This window comes from Psammomys obesus, unplaced genomic scaffold, assembly GCF_907164565.1.
Source record: "Psammomys obesus unplaced genomic scaffold, mPsaObe1.curated_primary_1811, whole genome shotgun sequence".
In the NCBI taxonomy this organism is placed as follows: domain Eukaryota; kingdom Metazoa; phylum Chordata; class Mammalia; order Rodentia; family Muridae; genus Psammomys; species Psammomys obesus.
In genome coordinates, this window is record NW_026594083.1 from 10,245,522 (window position 1) to 10,265,698 (window position 20,177).

The 20,177-nt window shown below is 36.2% G+C and overlaps 1 protein-coding gene across 1 annotated transcript in view; it reads left to right on the plus strand.

The window, feature by feature from the left end:
• Positions 1-20,177, plus strand: part of Ncam2 (neural cell adhesion molecule 2) — a 319,248-nt gene that overhangs the window by 174,395 nt on the left and 124,676 nt on the right. The window lies entirely within an intron of this gene.

Here is a 20,177-nt window from a genome sequence, read left to right on the forward strand (position 1 = left end):
CCCTTCCCCTGAATCTCACAGCTTGTCCCTCCAATCTCCCAGTTCAACCACTATCTGCCTCCCCTCAGAGCAGAACTCCCAAGGACATCAACAAAATGCTGAATTATAGAGCTACCATAACACCAGCCACATACCATCACATCCAGGCTGGACAAGACAATGTTGTAAGAGGAAAAGAGTACTACAAGAGGGCAAGAGAGTCAGATACACAACCACAACCACCACCATAACAACCATCACTACCTGCTCTTTCTCCCCTTGCTTCCACAGTTAGGATTTCTACTAGAACACCAAACTACTCTGCCATTAACCGACTTGCAGAGGACCTACATCAGAACAAGACAGGCTCTCTCTGCGAGCTCTCATTCTTTGGGCTGTGATCTCCTGGTGTTCCTGACTCCTCTGGGTCCTCAGATTCTTCCTTGCTACTTTCTTGGGACTCCTCAACCTCTGCTTAATGTTTGGCTGTGGGGCTCTACATATGCTCCCATTAGCTTCTCTCTGGTCTTGTTGATGATTCTCCTTCTAAAAGGAGTCTCTAATACCAGATTGGGTTACAGAGCTATGGATACATAGATTTCTATGAGCCTCTCTTACTAGAATGTGACTAAACATTGCTCTACTAAGTCTCCTAAATATTGAGTGGCATTAGGAAACTGTAGGGGGAACTACAGTGTAACATAGCCAGTTACATATTTTTATTGTCTGGAAGAGGTAAATTCAAGGGTTCCAAACAAGTACCTGGAAATGCTATTTCTGTAGGTTAATGCTCATTGTGCAAATATGGAGAGTCTCACACCGGATCATGTTATGTGTTACTACTACGTGTAAGAAAGAATGCTGGAAAAACTGAGGAAGTGATGAGCTATATTTCATGTTTAGATGCCAAGAGATGATTCTTGTGTTTACACTATATAAATGCCCTCTTTATTTGAGGCCACTGTGCCTCTTCCTTCACATACACAGACACACACAAACACTCACATGCCCGTACATACTGTAAAATAAATCTATTAAGCAAATATGTATATATGATTTATAATACAATTTTACATAGAATAATGTATGCATGGACTGTATTAAGTTTTATAACTCATGGCTTCCTAATCTTGTTGTTGCTGGCATTCCAACAACATAAGAGAGCTTGCTGAGCTTGTTCCTTGGATGTTACTATGCTGCTTAATTATTCCATTATTTCAGGTAAGCTTTACTTTCAAGCCCACCATTTTTACACTGTCTTGGTTGTGTAATATTACCTGTGGCTTATCTTTAAGAGGGGTGGTAAGGTCAATCTGATTCTTGTGATCCATTGTTAAGGCTAGAAAATTCCTAGTATTTACATTTGTGATTTTAATGACCTTACATAAGAGAGGCTGTGTTTTTCTGAATCCCTTATGCCTTTCAGCTTTCCCCTACAACTCAAGCAGTAGGACAGTACCATCACATTTGGTATAGTCTTTTATTTAGAAAAAAAAAAAAAAGTCAAATTCTGATTGTCGAGAAGTATACTAAAGAACACAAGGCCTTCTCCTGGCATGAGTAGATTTTTACACCTGTATTTTTTTTTTTTTATTTGCAGAGGTAATGTGCTTCTCTGAAGAAAATTTTTATTAAAGTGACATTTTTAGGATACACCTAATGCATTTTTTTCATGCTAGTGCTCTGAGAGCAATAATATAGGTCCCTGCTGGGCAATAGGCAGAACTGATACTTCTATTCCCCATCTGATGTAGGTGGTAGAATATAATTAACTGTGCTGGAAATCTTCCTTGATGCCCCTGAGCTGGCTGAGAGGTGAGTTTTCAATCATTTATAACTCTCTGAACTCTTCCAGCCTATAGCTTGAATAAAGATTATAAGAAGTCCTAGCCATATGTAAAATGAGGCCTCTTTAAAACAATTTTTGAAAGGACTCTAGGACATGATTTTAAAGATGCAAATGAAGCATAGATTTGCAATTTATGAGGATTTTTATTTGATGAAATGTCATTTTTGTAAAACAATAGAAAAGCAATTCCACTTTTGTACGAATTATTTTGAGTCAAAACTACATGGGAACTAATTCCATTCATTTTTTTAACAAAAATATATTGCTTCTATAAGTGCTATAATTTATTTATAGATAATTTAGCTGACATTTTCTTGTTCTTAGGAAGTAGTCTGCTTTTACTACTGAAATGATTCTTAAAGTTGATTTGGGCATAATTATATAAGCAGTATCAGTGAATATTAACAAATTAAGAAGAGTAAAAATGCTCCTAATAATGTAACTTTGAAGTATGAATGTGTTCATTTAATGTGTTCATTAAAATACTTTTAAGTAAATACAACACAAACGGTGACAGTTTTACTGTATATAGAGCAAAGTGTACATTTGTTTACAATTAGTTAAATGTAGAATAAAATTTTGAATTATTTCCTATACATAGTATATTGTGATGATTCTTAGGCCATATGTTAATAAACTGCCAAATTTGTGCCAAAAAGAAGTTCGTGAAATAATATTGAATATGAAATTTAATGAATAAAATTAATCTTTCTCATTTTCTTTATTCTTATTTTGTAATTTTGACCTCAACTGTTTTAGACTCAGTGTATCATAAAATAATTTTAGTATTTAAAAACCAAGTTTTTTTAGTTATAACTTATCGTGCATGTGCATGTATTATATAACTTGTATTTATTTAGAAAAATAGTGTGCACAGTAGACTTTTTCTTGATTTAACATATCCTTGGGAGGCATCTCTCTGGGGAATACCATTGCTCTTGTTTTACTATCTATGATAGTATGTTTTATTTTGAAGTATTTCTCTCTTGGATTTTAGATGGTTTTACTGACATTTAATAGTTCATGTATATGAAAATACACTTCATATTCTGTCATTTATGAAGGTACATTCTAGTTCTAACTTTGCAGGTATTTTTTATGGTTCACTTTTTCTACATTGTCACTTTCTTTACATTTTAAAATCTATCTTTTATTAGATCATCATTTTTAGATATATACTACACAGTCTTTACATTCTTTTCTTTTATTTTTTAATATTAGTTACAGTTTATTAACTCAGTATCCCAGCTGTATCCAACTTCCTCATTCCCTCCCAATCCCACCCTCCCTTCCTCATCTCCTCCCTGCCCCTTTCCAAGTCCACTGACTGAGGAGGACCTCCTCCCCTTTCATCTGACCCTGTTTTATCAGGTATCTTCGGGATTGGCTGCAAAGTCCTCCTCTGTGGCCTAACAGGACTGCTCCTCCCTTTGGGGGAAGGAGGGTAGGTCAAAGACCCAGCCATTGAGTTCATGTCAGAAACAGTCCCTGTTTCCCTTACTAGGGAACCCACTCTCATACCATGAGCTACATCCGAGCAGGGGTTCTAGGTTATATCCATACATGGTCCTTGGTTGAATAGTCTTTGCATTCTTTATGAGACATAATTCATCCTGGTTAAATTTAGCACTATATCTATTCTCAATGGATGATCGCACAGCTAAACTTAGCCAGAGAAAAGCTCACAATTGTTTGAAATGGTCTGTTTAAAATTATGAGTCATAACATGAAATGAGTTCTTTGTGTTCTCAGTATTCATCTCACATTTTCTCTGGCTTCTTCCTCTTAAACCATAATTTGTGCATATCATTAGTTTACCTATTTGTGGAATTTAATATCATATTTCAACACATCTATAAAGCACACACTGAAAAATTGGGCTCAACAGGCATTTCTAGTGCCCCTTTTTTATTTGGAGCCTCAAGGTCTTAATGCATGATTTGATAGCTTAGGGTGGTTCTCCACCTTCCTCATGCTAAGACCCTTTAATAGAGTTCTGCTTGTTGTGGTGACCCCCAACATGCCAGTATTTTTGCTGTTGCTTCAGAACTGTAATTTTGCTAGTATCTGGATCCTATTGTAAATATTTGTGTTTTCTGATGGTCTTAGGCTACCCCAACTGAAGGGTCATTTAACCCTCAAAGCTTTCACATCTACATGTTGAGAACTACTAAAATTGTATTTGACCTTATTAATGTACAAACATCAGATTTATTCACTCCTGTCTGTCTGACTTTTATACCTCTTTTCCAAACTATCTTTATACCTTGGCAACCCCCATTCTCCAAGAATCAGTATTCCAAACTAATCGTAACATTTACTGCTTCTCTTATGAAAGAAAACATGAGGCATTTGTTGTTCTCTGCCAGGCTTTCTCCACTTTGCATAAAATCCCCGCAGTTCTGTTGTTTTGCTGCAAATGGCAGGATTTGATTTTTTTTTCTTTATGTCCAAATTTTCACTGTGTGTATGTAAAGCACATTTTCTTATTCTTTCCTCCATCAGTCCACTGTTAAGTAGTTTTTAAATATCTACTACTATGAATACTGCCAGAATAAACATCAGAACGAAATGTTACTTTCATTTGACCATTTCATTTTCTTTAGATATCCACCTAGAAGGATGGCCTGTCTGTTTGAAGTTATTCTAGAAACCTCTACTTTCTTCTGCATAATAGTTGTACTCATTTACATTTCTGTCAACGTTGCACTTTTCTCCTAAACCATCATGAGTATTTGTTACTTTTTGATAATAGTCATGCTATATGGTATATAATATAGCTACAGAGAAAACAAAAATAATGTTAGAAAAGTAGTACTATATTAATATAAGTTCCCATTAGTTATAAACATTCATTCTAGATAGACCATGAACACCAGTAATTCATCTCTCACTAGCACTTATTTTTTTTCCATTTATTTATTGAATATTTCAAAAATGTTCTTGATGTGGAAGCAAGAAAACTAGAAACAGGCCACCAGAGGTGATGTATTGATGAAGGATGTAATAAATGAATTCAGATAGAATGAAAGTAGAGATAAGGAATATGGTTAATAGAAAGGTTCAATATGGCTGTGTAGGGGATGGAGAAATGAGAAGATGGTTGGAGTCTTAATAAAAATAAAGTGTACATAAAAAAAGCACTTTGTAAATGAGGTCTATAGAAAACAGCAGTTTTTAAATTCAAGAATATGTAATTAGGACCTCCCCTCTCAGTGGACTTGGAGAAGGGAATGGGAAGAGATGAGGGAGGGAGAGTGGGATTGGGAGGAAATGAGGGAGGGGGGCTAGAGCTGGGATACAAATGATTAAACTGTAATTAATATAAAAATAAAAAAATAATTTAAAAAAGAATATATAATTAGAGAAAAAACTAGGACACATGATATGATAGGCAAAGTAATGAATTCTTATCAATATTTTTAGATCATCTGCTCTTGACATCACAATAAATGTTAAAAATTTCTATCCATCTAGAAATCCATATTCTGTATGAATATAGATTCATGGTATATAAATGGAAAGAAAATTAGATAGATTTATTAGAGATAGATAAATCAATTTATTTGTAGATACAAAGATTCTAATTCAGGGTAATACCATACTGCATCTCTCTTTTCAATTAAACATAGTTTAAAATCATTACATCTACATTTTTTGCTCTGGTTTTCTTTTAAACACACTCCAGTCAGGCTTTGATGATGCTGTTTTCACTCAAACTCTAATATTTTTAGTACATTTCTTTTTAAGCCTATTGGTGAGCCATCAGGTCTTATTTTTCATTGGAGGGGAGAAGTACTAATGATTAAGTTATTACTTGTTTTATTGAAGTATGTTTTTTTTCTTGGATTTTCTTGTTTTTTTTCTCTTACATTTCTCCCAATCTCTTTTTTTTTTTTGAATTTTATTTTTTTCTTATCAGTTACATTTTATTAACTCTGTATCCCAGCCCTGTCCCGATCCCTCATTCCCTCCCAGTCCCTCCCTCCCTCATCTCCACCGTGCCCCTTGCCAAGTCCACTGATAGGGGGGACCTCCTCCCCATTCATCTGATCCTGTTTTATCAGGTATCTTCAGGACTGGCTGCAAAGCTCTCCTCTGTGGCCTAACAGGACTGCTCCTCCCTTGGTGGGTGGGGAGGCCAAAGAGCCAGTCATTGAGTTCCTGTTAGAAATAGTCCTTGTTCCCCTCACTATGGGAAACCAATTGGTTACTGAGCTACCACAGGCTACATCTGAGCAGAGGTTCTAGGTTACATTCATACATGGTCCTTGGTTGCATGTCAGTCTCCGAAAAGACCCTGTGCCCAGATATATTTGGTCCTTGTGGAGCTCCTATCCTTTCCTCATCAGACTAACTCCCCTTCTTTCTTATGATTCCCTGTACTCTGCCAAAGGTTTGGTCATGAGTCTTTGCTTTGAAAACACTGCTAGTTAGAGTCTTTCAAATGCACTCAGTAGACTTCTGTCAATGTTCAATGCGCATCCCATCTGTCTTTCAAAACGAGGATTGATAATCTTACCCCATGTCTGCTCTCTTGATTATCTTTTTTAGGTGTATAGATTTCATTGTGTTTATCATATCTTATAGGTCTATATAAGTGAGCATATACCGTGTTTGTCTTTCTCCTTCTGGGATATTTCACTCAGGATGATCTTTTCTAGATCCCACCATTTGCCTGCAAATTTCATGATTTTCTCCTTTTTGATTGCTGAGTAGTATTCCATTGTGTAAAAATACCACAATTTCTGTACCCATTCCTCCGTTGATGGACATCTGGGTTGTTTCCAGGTTCTGGCTATTACAAATAAAGCTGCTATAAACATAGTTGAGCAAATATCCCTTTTGTGTACTTAAGCAAACTTTGGGTATATAACTAGCAGTGGTATAGCTGGGTCTTGAGGAAGCACTATTCCTAATTGTCTTAGAAAGCGCCAGATAGATTTCCAGAGTGGTTGTACCAGTTTACATTCCCACCAGCAGTGGAGGAGGGTTCCCCTTTCTCCACAACCTCTCCAGCATGTGTTGTCCCTTGAGTTTTTTATCTTGGCCATTCTGATGGGTGTAAGGTGATATCTCAGGGTCGTTTTGATTTGCATTTCCCTGATGGCTAATGAGGATGAGCATTTCTTTAAGTGTTTCTCTGCCATTCGATATTCCTCTGTCGAGAATTCTCTGTTTAGCTCTGTTCCCCATTTTTTAATTGGATTACTTGGTTTGCTGCTTTTGAGCTTCTTTAGTTCTTTGTATATACTCGATATTAATCCTCTGTCAGATAAAGGGTTGGTGAAGATTCTTTCCCAATCTGTAGGCAGGCGTTTTGTTTTGATGACAGTGTCCTTTGCTTTACAGAAGCTTTTCAGTTTCATGAGGTCCCATTTATTGATTGTTGCTCTTAGAGCCTGTGCTGTTGGTGTTCTGTTCAGGAAGTTGTCTCCTGTGCCAATGAGTTCTAGGCTGTTCCCCACTTTTTCTTCTAACAGATTTAGAGATCTGGTTTTATGTTGAGGTCTTTGATCCACTTGGACTTTAGTTTTGTGCAGGGTGATAAATATAGATCTATTTTCATTTTTCTGCATGTGGACATCCAGTTGGACCAGCACCATTTGTTGAAGATGCTGTCTTTTTTCCATTGAATGGTTTTGGCTTCTTTGTCAAAAATCGAGTATTCAGAGGTGTGTGGGTTTATTTCTGGGTCTTCTATGCGGTTCCATTGATCCTCCTTTCTGTTTTTATGCCAATACCGTGCAGTTTTTATTACTATTGCTCTGTAGTACAACTTGAGATCGTCTCCCAATCTCTTATAGCTACTTTTGATCTCTGTTTAACCAGACACTTGTTTAAGGCCATGTACCTGGCCATCTTTAAGTATGACAACTCCCTCATGTACTTTACCTAACCACAGGATTCGGAAAGCTGTCAATTTCAACCTTAGACCTCACCCCTGAACAGCTCCATTTCTCTATTAAAAAAACAAACAAACAAAAAAACCAACAACAACAACAAAAAAAACTATCAATTCCAATCTTGAAAGGTTCTTCATTGCTCACTCATTCCTTAGTTGACTTAGCCTCATTAAATTGCAATATTTTCCTTTCACCTTACATGGTCTGAAATTCTTGAATAAATTCAATCTTTTCTCTTATTGCAGCAAATTTCAAATGTAACCTCTGCTCAAAATGTACTTATTGTTTCCTTGATTTAATATATCATTATGGTTCTGTTGCTCTCCTCTTGGGGAGGGGCATGCATGCAGAGGATGGAGGAAGGGAGGGATTGGGACTGGAGGAGGGAGGGAACCACAGGGAGGATACAAAGTGAGTAAGGTGTAATTAATAAAGAAATATAAAATAAAAAAACATCCTCAAAGCTTCTCAAAAAAAAAAAAAGGTATCATTATGACTCAAACAATTTATGGTAATAAATTTCAAGAATTTTTTTTAAAGTTTTCTCATTAAAATAGCTGGCTTGATCCATTTCAGAAAAGCCAGGAAGTTTAACTCCTCTGCTAGAAACTGTTCATACTCTCATGAAATTTAAAACTCAGTGCAATTCCTTATATTTGTGTACAGATACACCACTCTTCTAATCCTTTTAATCTTGTTGTTCTTCTTCTCCTAGTGTTGAAATAAATTAATTTAGTCAAACTAAAATTAACAATTCTCCTTTAATGGTATACTGGAGATTTTACTGTCATGTCATATACATATAGCTCAAAAAATTGTCCCACATTTTGAATCATAAATATGATAACACTAGTGTTTCAAATTATGATTAGTTTTCTTGAGTCTTCTAAATGCTAAACAAAGTTAGTATTATAGACTACTAAATTTTATAAATATGTTAATTATGATAATTTTCACATTGACTGTTAGACTCTTTAAGATCTGTTATACATTAAGTCCAGGCCAGTATAATTTAAGAACCAAAATAAGAAGTCAATTTTAAGATTGAACAGTAAATAAAATAATGTACTATACTGGCTTTTTAGACCTTTGCAAATCAGTTTGAAGTTTACTATACCTAGAAGACTAAAATTTAGTCATTAAAATGTCAACAAAATACAATCTTAGAATTAATGTAGGAAGTCTATGCATTCATTTAATAACCATATGAATGGATATATGCCTTTATAGGCTTTGAGAATTAATAATTATGTTTATATACAAATTAAAATCTTATTTGAGTACACACTGTACCTCATATATAAGTTTACAGAAGCAGTTGATTGCCAAGTGGTCCAGTTGCACGTTTTTGTTAAGAGCCACAGATGAGAAGGTAATAAATATTTATTATGACTTTTCCTATCCCTTATTAAATTCCGAGAAACAACTGCTCCTGGTGTTATGATCACCATTACAAGATTGTACACTGCAGGGTTTTTACCACAAAGTAATACACCTTCATAAAATTAAAAATATTCTGCCTTGTACTATAATTAGTGGATATATTTCAACTCAGTATTTCCCAACAAACTAGGAACACACGCTAATTCTTACATTACCACATACCAAGATATCTGGATTCCCTCAGGCAATTTATGTTTCATATTCTCTAGGCACTATTCAACAAACTTTTCCTGATAATAATGCTGGCAGTTCATCTACATCATCTCTCAAATGATATGCAATGCTGGAAAAATTCATCCCAAAACTCCTTAACATACAATTTTAAACAACTTTAGAAGAAGGAATATGATAAAGAAACATAAAATATTATAGGTAGAAGGGGAGGAGGACTTCCTCTATCAGTAGACTAGGAGAGGGGCATAGGTGGAGAAAAGAGAGAGAGGGTAGAATTGAGAGGTGATAGGAGGGAGGGGGCCACAGCTGGATAAAAATTGAATAAGTTGTAATAAATTATAATAATAAAAATATTTTTAAAACATTGTAGATGCTTTTAAGTTTTTGATGACATCCATAATTTACTTATTTTTTTTCTATGGCTAGTGGTATGGTTTACTTTATCCCATGATAAAGAGATAAAGACTTTCCTTGGAGTGGAAGATAGCAAGGAAAATACTATCTTTCATACTCAACAGTATATGTGTATTTAAACTCATACTGACTAAGGCAGCATGCACAGGCACAGTTGCGAGCCAAACACGAGTATAGAGCTTCTCCAAAATGAAAAGAGGAAGGTCCTTGGATCAAGAGGACCAGCACTGTTTAAAATCACAGATAAAAAGGGAAATCTTACCATAAACCTCCTATATCTCATCCATTTACGCATGTATTTATGCACTGACACAGAACTACAGGTACAATAAGGCAACCAATTTTGCAGCATTTTCTAATGTGCATTGCTTTATATTATAATAGCTTTCATTATAAACTATCTATTTATCATCCTGCACAAAACTAAAGTCTAAGTGGATCAAAGACCTCAACGTGAAATCAGACACATTAAATAAGTTAGAAGAAAAAGAACCTAGAACTCATTGGCACAGGAGACAACTTCTTAAACAGAACATCAACAGCACAGGCTCTATGAGCAACAATCAATAAATGGGACCTCATGAAACTGAAAAGCTTCTGTAAAGCAAAGGACACTGTTGTCAGAACAAAATGAGAAAACCTAGACACTGCAAAAGGATCTTCACCAACCCTATACCTGACAGAGGGTTAATATCCAGAATTTATAAAGAACTAAAGAAGTTAAAAAGCAACAAATCAAGAAATCCAATTAAAAAATAGGGTAAGGAGCTAAACAGAGAATTCTCAGTAGAGGAATATAGAATGTCAGAGAAACGCTTAAAGAACTGCTTAATGCCCTTAGACATCGGGGAGATGCAAATCAAAACAACCCTGAGATTAAACCTAACACCCATCAGAATGGCTAAAGTTCTTTCTTTGTCAGTTCAAAATTTCTGACAATTAAAGTATTTCAGTCTGTTTATTCTTCATTATTTATATTAATTACAGTTTATTCACTTTGTATCCCAGCTGTAGTCCCCTCTCTCCTCCCCTCCCAATCTCACCTTCCCTCCTTCATCTCCTCTTATGCTCATCTCCAAGTCCAAGGAGAGGGGAGGTCCTCCTCCCATTCCATCTGACCCAGCTTATCCAGTCTCATCAAAACTGGCTGCATTGTCCTCCGCCATGGCCTGGCAAGAATGCTCCCCTATGCAGGGGAGGCGGTCAAAGAGGTAGCCACTGAGTACGTGTCAGAAACAATCCCTGTTCCCCTTACTAAGGTAATCACTTGGATACTGAGCTGCCATGGTCTACATATGAGCAGAGGTTCTAGGTTATCTCCATGAATGGTCCTTGGTTGAAGTAGTCAGAAAAGACCCCTGTGACCAGATATTTTGTTTCTGTTGCTATCCTTGTCCTCTCCAGGTCTTAGTATCTCCTCCTTCTTTCCTAAGATTCCCTGCACTCTGCCCAATGTTTGTTTATGAATCTCAGTATCTGCTTTGATACAATGCTAGTGGGAATGTAAACTTGTACAACCACTTTGGATAACAATCTGGTGCTTTCTCAGACAATTAGGAATAGCACTTCTTCAAGATCCAGCTATACCACTCCTAGGCATATATCCAAAATATGCTCAAGTACACAACAAGACATTTGTTCAACCATGTTCGTAGCAGCTTTATTCGTAATAGCCAGAACCTGTAAACAACTCAGATGTCTCTCAGTGGAGGAATGGATACAGAAATTGTGGTATATTTATACAATGGAATACTACTCAACAATTAAAAACAAGGAAATCATGAAATTTGCAGGCAAATAGTGGAAACTATAAAAGATCATCCTGAGTGAGGTATTCCAGAAACAGAAATACACACACAGTATATACTCACTTATAAATGGATACTAGACATACAATATAGAATAAACCTACAAAAATCTGTACACCTAAAGAAGGTGAGCTAGAAGGAAGACATTGGGTAAGAAGATCAATCCTCACTCAGAAAGGCAAATAGGACATCCATTGGAAGGAAGAGAAAACAGGAAACAGGACAGGAGCCTATTACAGAGGGCCTCTGAAATACTCTACCCAGCAGGGTATCAAAGCAGATACTGAGTCTTCATTTTAACTTTTATTTTTCATATGCTTTTATTTGAAATTGAATTTGCTGACATGTGAAAAAAGACTAAAATAGGTAGCTATACGTTGACATACAATGTTTCCAACACTTTCCACAATATGTATGTCAAACTACATGTATTAACGAATTCAAATATTTATTACCCCTTTGTTATAAAAACAACACTCTTATAATAGTATCTTTTTTGTTAAAAACTATGATTTTCATTTATAGCATACCATGTAATAGTGCACGAGCATTTCTATCATGCAATAAACTGCATTGTCCAATTACCAAGCAATCACCATGTCTCCCTTTCTCTCACCTTTCAGCCTCTGGCTAGCAGAATTTCACTCCCAGTTTTTGTGACATCAGTTTTATCGAATCATCATGTTATACTTGGCATTCTGTGTTTTAGATAGCATTAATGGCTCCTATTTACCTTATATGATGGAGCTGACAATATGTCTTTTAAATGTAGGAATAGTACTACATACAAATCAGAATACACACAGTTTTGTTATCTGTTCACAAGTGATAGACACTGATATTGATTACATTAGTTGTCTGTGGCATTAGTGTTAAAATAAACATGGATGAATGTATTTCTCATCAACCCTTTTATCTGTGATTTTAAACAGTGCTGGGCCTCTTGATCCAAGGACTTTCCTCTTTTCACTTTGGAGAAGCTTTCCTCTTTTCCTTTTTGGCCGTGCATGCTGCCTCAGACAGTATGAGTTCACAAACACATATTCTGTTGGATATGAAAGATATTTTCTCCTTGCTAGCTTCCACTTCAACTGGCTCTTAAAATCTCTCTACCTTTAACAGAGGGCCTCTGAAAGAATCTATTCAGCAAGGTATCAAAGCAGATGCTGAGATTCATAGCCAAACTTTGGGGGGAGCTCCACAAGGAGAAAAACAGACCCCCAAAACCTGGGCCCAAGGAGGCTTTCAGAGACTGGTGAATCAACCAAGGACCATTCATGGAGAGGACCTAGCCCTCCTGTTCAGATGTAGCCAATGGCAGCTCAGTCTTCATGGGGATACCCTAGCAAGAGAACAGGGGCAGTCGCTGGCAAGAATTTGGTTGTCGGCTCTTTGATCACCTCCCTCTGGCAAGGAAGAAAGAGAAGAGGATCCAGACAGTCCTGATAAGACTTGATAGGCTACATTCAGATACTAGGGAGGAGGAACTACCTTATCAGTGGACTAAGGGAGGGACTTAGTGGGGGAAAAGGGAGGGAGGATGGGATCTGGAGGAGATGAGGGAGGGAGCTACTCCTAGGATACAAAGCGAATAAATTGTAAATAATAATAATAATAAAGAAACAATTTCAAAGAATTTTTCTACTTTCTCTTCTGTACAGTTTTCCTGACCTCTGAGATAATAATCATAGTCAAGAATTCTTTGCCTCACAAACTTATCAAGCAACAAAGAAGCCAATCCTAATATTCCTAATTTAATACATTGCATGTTAGCATGTTGACTTGGAGAACTTCAAATGATAAGATCATCAGGTGTTTGGTACTTTCTCATTCACCAAAAATTATGAATGATCGTTGCAGATTAAAAGATAATCCCTCTTACTCATGTATGTGAAATGTTTAATTAAATTTTTATATTTTTATATTAATTAAGATTTATCCCAGCTGTAGCCTCCTCCCTCATTCCCTCCCAATCCCAACCCCCTTCCCTCATCTCCTTCCATTCCCCTCTCTAAGTTCACTGATAGTGGAGGTCCTCCTCTCCTTCCATCTGACCCTAGCTTATCAGGTCTTATCAGGACTGGCTTTATTGTCTTCCTCTATGGCCTGGTATGGCCAGGGGTGGAGGTAGTCATAGAGTCCACCATTGAGTTCATGTCAGAGACAGTCCCTATTCCCCTTACAAGTGAACCTGCTTGGATACTGAGCTGCCATGGGCTACATCTGAGCAGGGGTTCTAGGTTATCTCCATGAATGGTCCTTGGTTGGGGTATCAGTCTCAGAAAAGAAACCCATGCCCAAATATTAGGTTCTTTTGCTCTCTTTGTGAAGCTCCTGCACCCTCCAGGTCTTTTTATCTCCCCCTTCTTTCATATGATTCCCTGCACTCTGCCCAAAGTTTGGTTAAAAGTCGCAGCATTTGTGTTGATACACTGCTGGGTAAAGTCTTTCAGAGGCCCTCTGCGGTAGGCTTCTGTCCTGTTTCCTGTTTTCTACTTCTTCCAATGGCCATCCCATTTGCCTTTCTGAGTGAGGATTGAGCATGTTACCCAGGGATATCCTTCTTGCTTAGCTTCTTTAGCTGTACAGATTTTAGTATGTTTATCCTATATTATAGGTCTAGTATCCACTTATCAGTGAGTCTATACTGTGTGTGTCTTTCTGCTTCCAGTATACCTCATTCAGGATGATCTTTTCTAGATCTCACCATTTCCCTGTAAATTTCATGATTTCCTTGTTTTTAATTGCTGAGCAATATTCCATTGTGTAAATGTATCACAATATCTGTATCCATTCCTCTGTTGAGGCACATCTGGGTTGTTTCCAGGTTCTTGCTTATGTATTCTTTCATATTTAAAAAACTTGGGGGACAAGAGCTCCACAAGGAGAGCAACAGAACCAAAAAAATCTGGACACAGGGTTCTTTTCTGAGACTGATACCCCAACCAAGGACCATTCATGGCAGATAACCTAGAACCCCTGCACAGATGTAGCCCAGGGCAGCTCAGTCTCCAAGTTGGTATCCTAGTAATGGGAACAGGGACTGTTTCTGACATGAACTCAGTGGCTGGCTCTTTGTTGTCCTCTGCCTGAAGGGGGCACAGCCTTACCAGGCCACAGAGAAAGACAATGCTGTCATTCCTGATGAGACCTAATAAGCTAAGGTCAGATGGAAAGGGAGGAGGACCTCCCCTGTCAGTGGACTTGGGGAGGGGAATGGGAGGAGATGAGGGAGGGAGGGTGGAATTGGGGGGAATGATAGAAGGGGCTACAGCTGGAATACAAAGTGAATAAACTATAATTAATATAAAAAATAAAAATTTTAAAAAAACTTTTAAACTTTTTCCCCTGGTATTTATCCTTTGAAAGTGCTATTCATCTATAACTAAGATAGCACGCAACAGAACTATTAATTTGACCTAAAAATATTTTATGATTTTCTGAAAAATAGATAATCTTCAATGTAATCAGTGTTCATTTCTGCCCTCTACTTCTGATTCTGATCAAAGCCCTCCAAACCATTATTAGATTTTTGTTTTTTTTTCAAATCAACTCTCAGTAAAATCTTAACTAAAGAAGAATCATTCATTATATGTCATTTGTTCTGGCCTTCTCTCTCTTGGACTAATAGTTTTTACATTTTTCTTTCCTGAGATAGGTATAATTAGTTCCTTTTATTGACAAATACTTTATTTGATGGATTATTATCCTGAAAATATAGAAAACCCCCTTTTTTCTTTGTTTTGGCTTTTGTTATCACTGGATTATAAGCAAAGAAATTATCACTAGTGTTTGTTTACATGTTTGAGACACTGTCTTTCTTGAACATGCCTGCACCATTTTCCATCCTCATGAACAATGTGTGGTACATCCAGTATCTTCTGCATGTCCTAACCAGCATTTGGAAGCATATCCTTTTATTATAGTCTTATCAGTAGGTGGGATATACAGAGTAATAGGCATTTTTGAAGGTTAATGATGTCAGGCATTTTCTGTGATGTTATTTCACTCAGCATTGTAGATTCTTTATCATAGTTCCAGGAATTGAGATACTTCTTTTACTGCCTCCACTTTATGGAGGATTCATCATCTTCACTGGGCTTACTTACATCATTTCAATGATTGTTTTGTCTTCTCGTTCAAGTTTAGGCTTGTACCTTTTACTTTCTTTCCATTTTTCCAACTCTTTTACTTAGTCCAGGCTAATTTGGGGGATGTACAATTCTAAAGAGCTCCAGGTTTAGTTTAATGTGCTCTGATCAGTCACCCTGAAATTTATGACAATTTTAAACATGGAGCATTAATTTCACTTTATATGGCACCTGTAAATGTCTGATTTGTCATTGACAAACAATACCTACATGATGTGTTCCTGCCATTTGCAAACCACTGTAGTTGTTATCGTATTGCCTATACTAGTATGGACTGTTATTTGCTATCTTTTCCTCCAAGTCTTAAGCCTGGGAGTCTAATGCCTTTGCTCTACTTGATCATTTTTACACGTTCAGAACCCAGCATAGTGTCTATAACATGTCTTCACTAAGATGTAGTTTAACTCAAGGTGGACATTGTGACGCACATAGAAAAAGTCTTTGAGAGCTCCATAATCACATATTATTGCCATACAGCTAGTATTATATTTAAAATTTGGAATTGTGTCAAAGAAGTATTATTTGTTATAGAATATTATGTTTCTTACATTTTTAGTAAACTATTGATTATAAATATAAGGGAAAAGATTCTAAATAAAGGCAAAGAAAATGGTACTAAACCCTATGAAAAATCGTGTTAGGGATTTTTATTGCCTCTACTGTCCTTTATCACATATATTTATGCTTCTAAGATGAAAAGTAATTACACAAAAGGTCACTTCGTGAAATGAAAATAAAAAGAAAATTAATAAGCATAGAGGGAACCAAGAGGAAAGAAAATTAATATTAATAGCATACAGAGATCTTATACAGAACAAAGAGAATATTTCTGCTTAAAATTCATGGTACAACTACTAGAACTTGTCAATGAAATATTCATATAATTTTTTAAAATTAGACAATTCATTGGTAATAAGCTTTGGAGTGTGTTCCTGCTGATGTATTTTGTAGTTCTGCTTTGCTTTTATGTCTAAATATTTGAAGATGAGTTTAATTGACATGAATATAGATGCAATCCTACTAGAAATGAGGCTAGCAGCAGTCACATATAATTGGGCCTGGTCTTCTGCATATTTTTCTTTTCCTTTTTTTGTTTTGTTTTGTTTTGTTTTGTTTTGTTTCTATGGCAGATACTCTTCTCAGCTGCATGGATTGAAAGATTTGTCTTGATGTCTTCCCTCTCCTGTGAAACCTGTAGAGTTCATTCAGTTCTCTTGTATGTCCTTGAGGCATCAGTTTTGAATTCTTTACTCAACTTCAACAAATTACCATCATAAATCTGATCCTACCAAATTCTTCCCTAATTCTTAAATAAAATTGTGGTGTTCTCATGGTAAAATTATTTTTATTATTTTTATTATACTTAAAAAATTAATATGTCTTCTTTATTAAGCTAGAATGTCACTAATAATAAAGCCTGTTCCATTCTTTGGTCAACACTGTATGTGAAAATTATGTTTATCAAAGATTAGGTGAAGAAAGCCCAGCGTTGTTGAGTGGGTGGCATGATTCATAGAGCTCTCAAATTCCAAAAGACGGCATAACTGTAACAGGTGCAGGTTGGAAGCAGAAGCAGGGGGAACCAGAGTTCAAAGTCAGGCTGGGCTCTATTTTAAGATCTTTGCAATAAATAAACAAGCACACATGCATACATAAGAAACAGGACTGAACGCACTAAAGGTTTTTAACGACATGATACAAAATGGGAGAAGAGCATATTAGTTGTCCTCTCAGATTTTCTGTATGAGACACATGGAATCTAACTTCACAGTAAATGCCAAGGTCAGATAACAACATAAATATAAATATTTTTGTAGGAAAGGGTACTTCCATAATTTCAGTTGATTTATAGTGACAATTAGGAAAATATTAAATTTTGAAGTAAATCAAGAGTATGGTTATTCTGCAGTTATTCAGTAGTGGACTGTTGAATTAATCTCTAAGTAAGCTCCACCTGTAGGAGTTTTATAGAACTATTAAACTGCTACACAATAAGGTTCTCTTAAACTGACTTTCTAGAAGGGCAAGGAATGAAACATTGAATCGAAGCGCAGGAAGTTCATTTCAATGAAGGACAGCAATGATAATGTACAGGCAGACACTTTGCTTTCTAATCATCTTACTTAATTCAGTGGTAGAACCTGGAAGTACCAGATAGGTTGCTAAAATGCCCATTAGCCTGTCACAATCAAATATCAGATGTCTTAAATGAATCTTCAGGCAGTGTTGAATCAAAGCCAAGATATAAATGAATTTTCTTTTAGGTTTGTGTAATGCCTTTTTGTAGAACAAAGAGAGAGAGATGTCCTTTCGAATGTCAGATATAGGAAGGACTGACTTTGGTCTTCTAGTCAAATACCCACAGTGAACGTTACAAAGCTGAAGTTAATTCTGAAAATGGCTTAGTTTCCAACTGTATATTTTCAAGTTTTTTTTTCTTACAAAATGTATATAATGTTTTAATAATAAAGTTCAAAAGCAACATTTTCACTATTGGGTTTTTGTTACCAGCATAGAGCAAGGGTTTTTCAAGTCACATTCTATATGATCTGCTATGGACTATAAAAAGAGAATCCATTCACTTTTTAAGAAACAATTAGAATCTGAACATTCCCTATAAAATGACGTGATGAACAATGAAATGTAGCAATGTAATAATGTAATGTAATAATATACTGGTGTTTGGCCTGATTCATCTGTGAACCGTGTGCATGTAGTGCTTGTGGAGACCAAAGAGCTGGTTATGTCCCCTGGACTACAGTTACAGACCATTTTGAGTAGTAATGTGGGCGCTGGAACTTGAACCTGGGCCATCTGGGAAAGCTCAAAGTGCTCTCGACTGCTTAATCACCTCTCCAGCTGCATCCTTTGCGCTGCTAACAATCCAACGTGTTGCTGCATTCTAATAAAGCCCAGTGCAAGGTTTTAATGAATAACAAATAACAACAGAAATATTCTTCTAGTTGGGCACTTGTAAGTTTTTATGATAACTTAATCTGATGTACAAAAATATTATGAAATGTTTTTCTGTTGTAAGCACTATTGTATGGTATATGGACATAAAACAAAACTGAAAATTTTCACATTTATTCAATTATAGTTTTAGTGTATTTTATAGGCTCTGAAATTTGAATGAAACATGGATCAAAAGTGTTGTACTCATTTTCCAGGCAATCAAGACTATTTTTAATAGTAAATGGAATCTGGTCAATAAACTAAAAGATAGGAGAATCTTGCAGTGTGAATATGGATGCTGTAAGCAATAAAGGTGAAAAAGTTTGAGACAAAGATCTGTAAATACTTAGAGGAAGCATAGGATATTCAGGACAGTAAAAGTAATTTGAAATAATTCAGGTTGATGGTATTCAAACTGTAAAATGTGCTTGGACAGAAAGGTGATAATACATGGAGGTCCTTAACTGTCAGGCTGAAGGATTGGAGTTTACTTGGGAAGTGATGATATTTGCAGTTATACAGCAAGCTGAGATGAAATATTCATGAAGTTATGAAAATAAAAAATGCTGATAAAAATATTCCTAAGAACACAAGAAATGCTTTCTGCATTTGATATGGTTTTGGTTAGAAATGCATAAGAAGTATATCCATGTGTTTTGCACAGTTTGAAAGTCATTCTGTGTAACATTCAACCTAAAAATGTACCTGTTCCCTCTTAAACCAAGAGACACATATTAATACCTTTCAAGTAGAGATTGAAAAGTTTCACATACAGCAGACTGACTGATTGAAATAAAGTTATTGGGGAACAAAGGTGATAGCTGAGGAAGGTGACAGCCTCAGATAGGTCTACATTTAGAACATTCATTAATGGATTAAATTCCAAAAACCTATTTAAGGCCAAGCTTTTGATGGTATATAGGGCGTGTCAAAGGTTTCTATCATGGAATGATAATCAAATATCACAGCTGTTTGGAGGAGATAATCCAGGACTTGTGTACCTGCTGGGAATTGGGAATATCACTGTAATTACATCAATAAGAAAGGCTGGGGTACCACATATAATTCATATCAAAACAAAGTGAAGAATCTAAGCATACTCATGCTGATTTGGGATGCAAATCAAATGTCCATGCTCATGAAGTGAGATAACTTCTTCTGAAGAGAAACGTGGAGAGGGAATTGGAGAAAAAAAATAGTAGAGAAAATCATCTGTTTAGATATGCACAAGGCAGGGATCATAAGTGGTGGAGTATGCTGACGGAAAAGATTATAAAACACAGAAAGCTTCCAGGGTTTGCCTCAAAAACAAGGGGGTTGTGTGAACAGTCTAAAAAGTAGCCAGAGACAGGAAACCATGTGAAAATTGGGCTATTGTAGGCACCATGGAAACCAATAAAAGCAAGTGTACTGAAAGAAGTCTAGTACTGCAGACTTGAGCTCTTCTATGCAAAGGTTCAATAGATCCTTTTGGAACTGTGGAGAAGGAGTTAGTTAC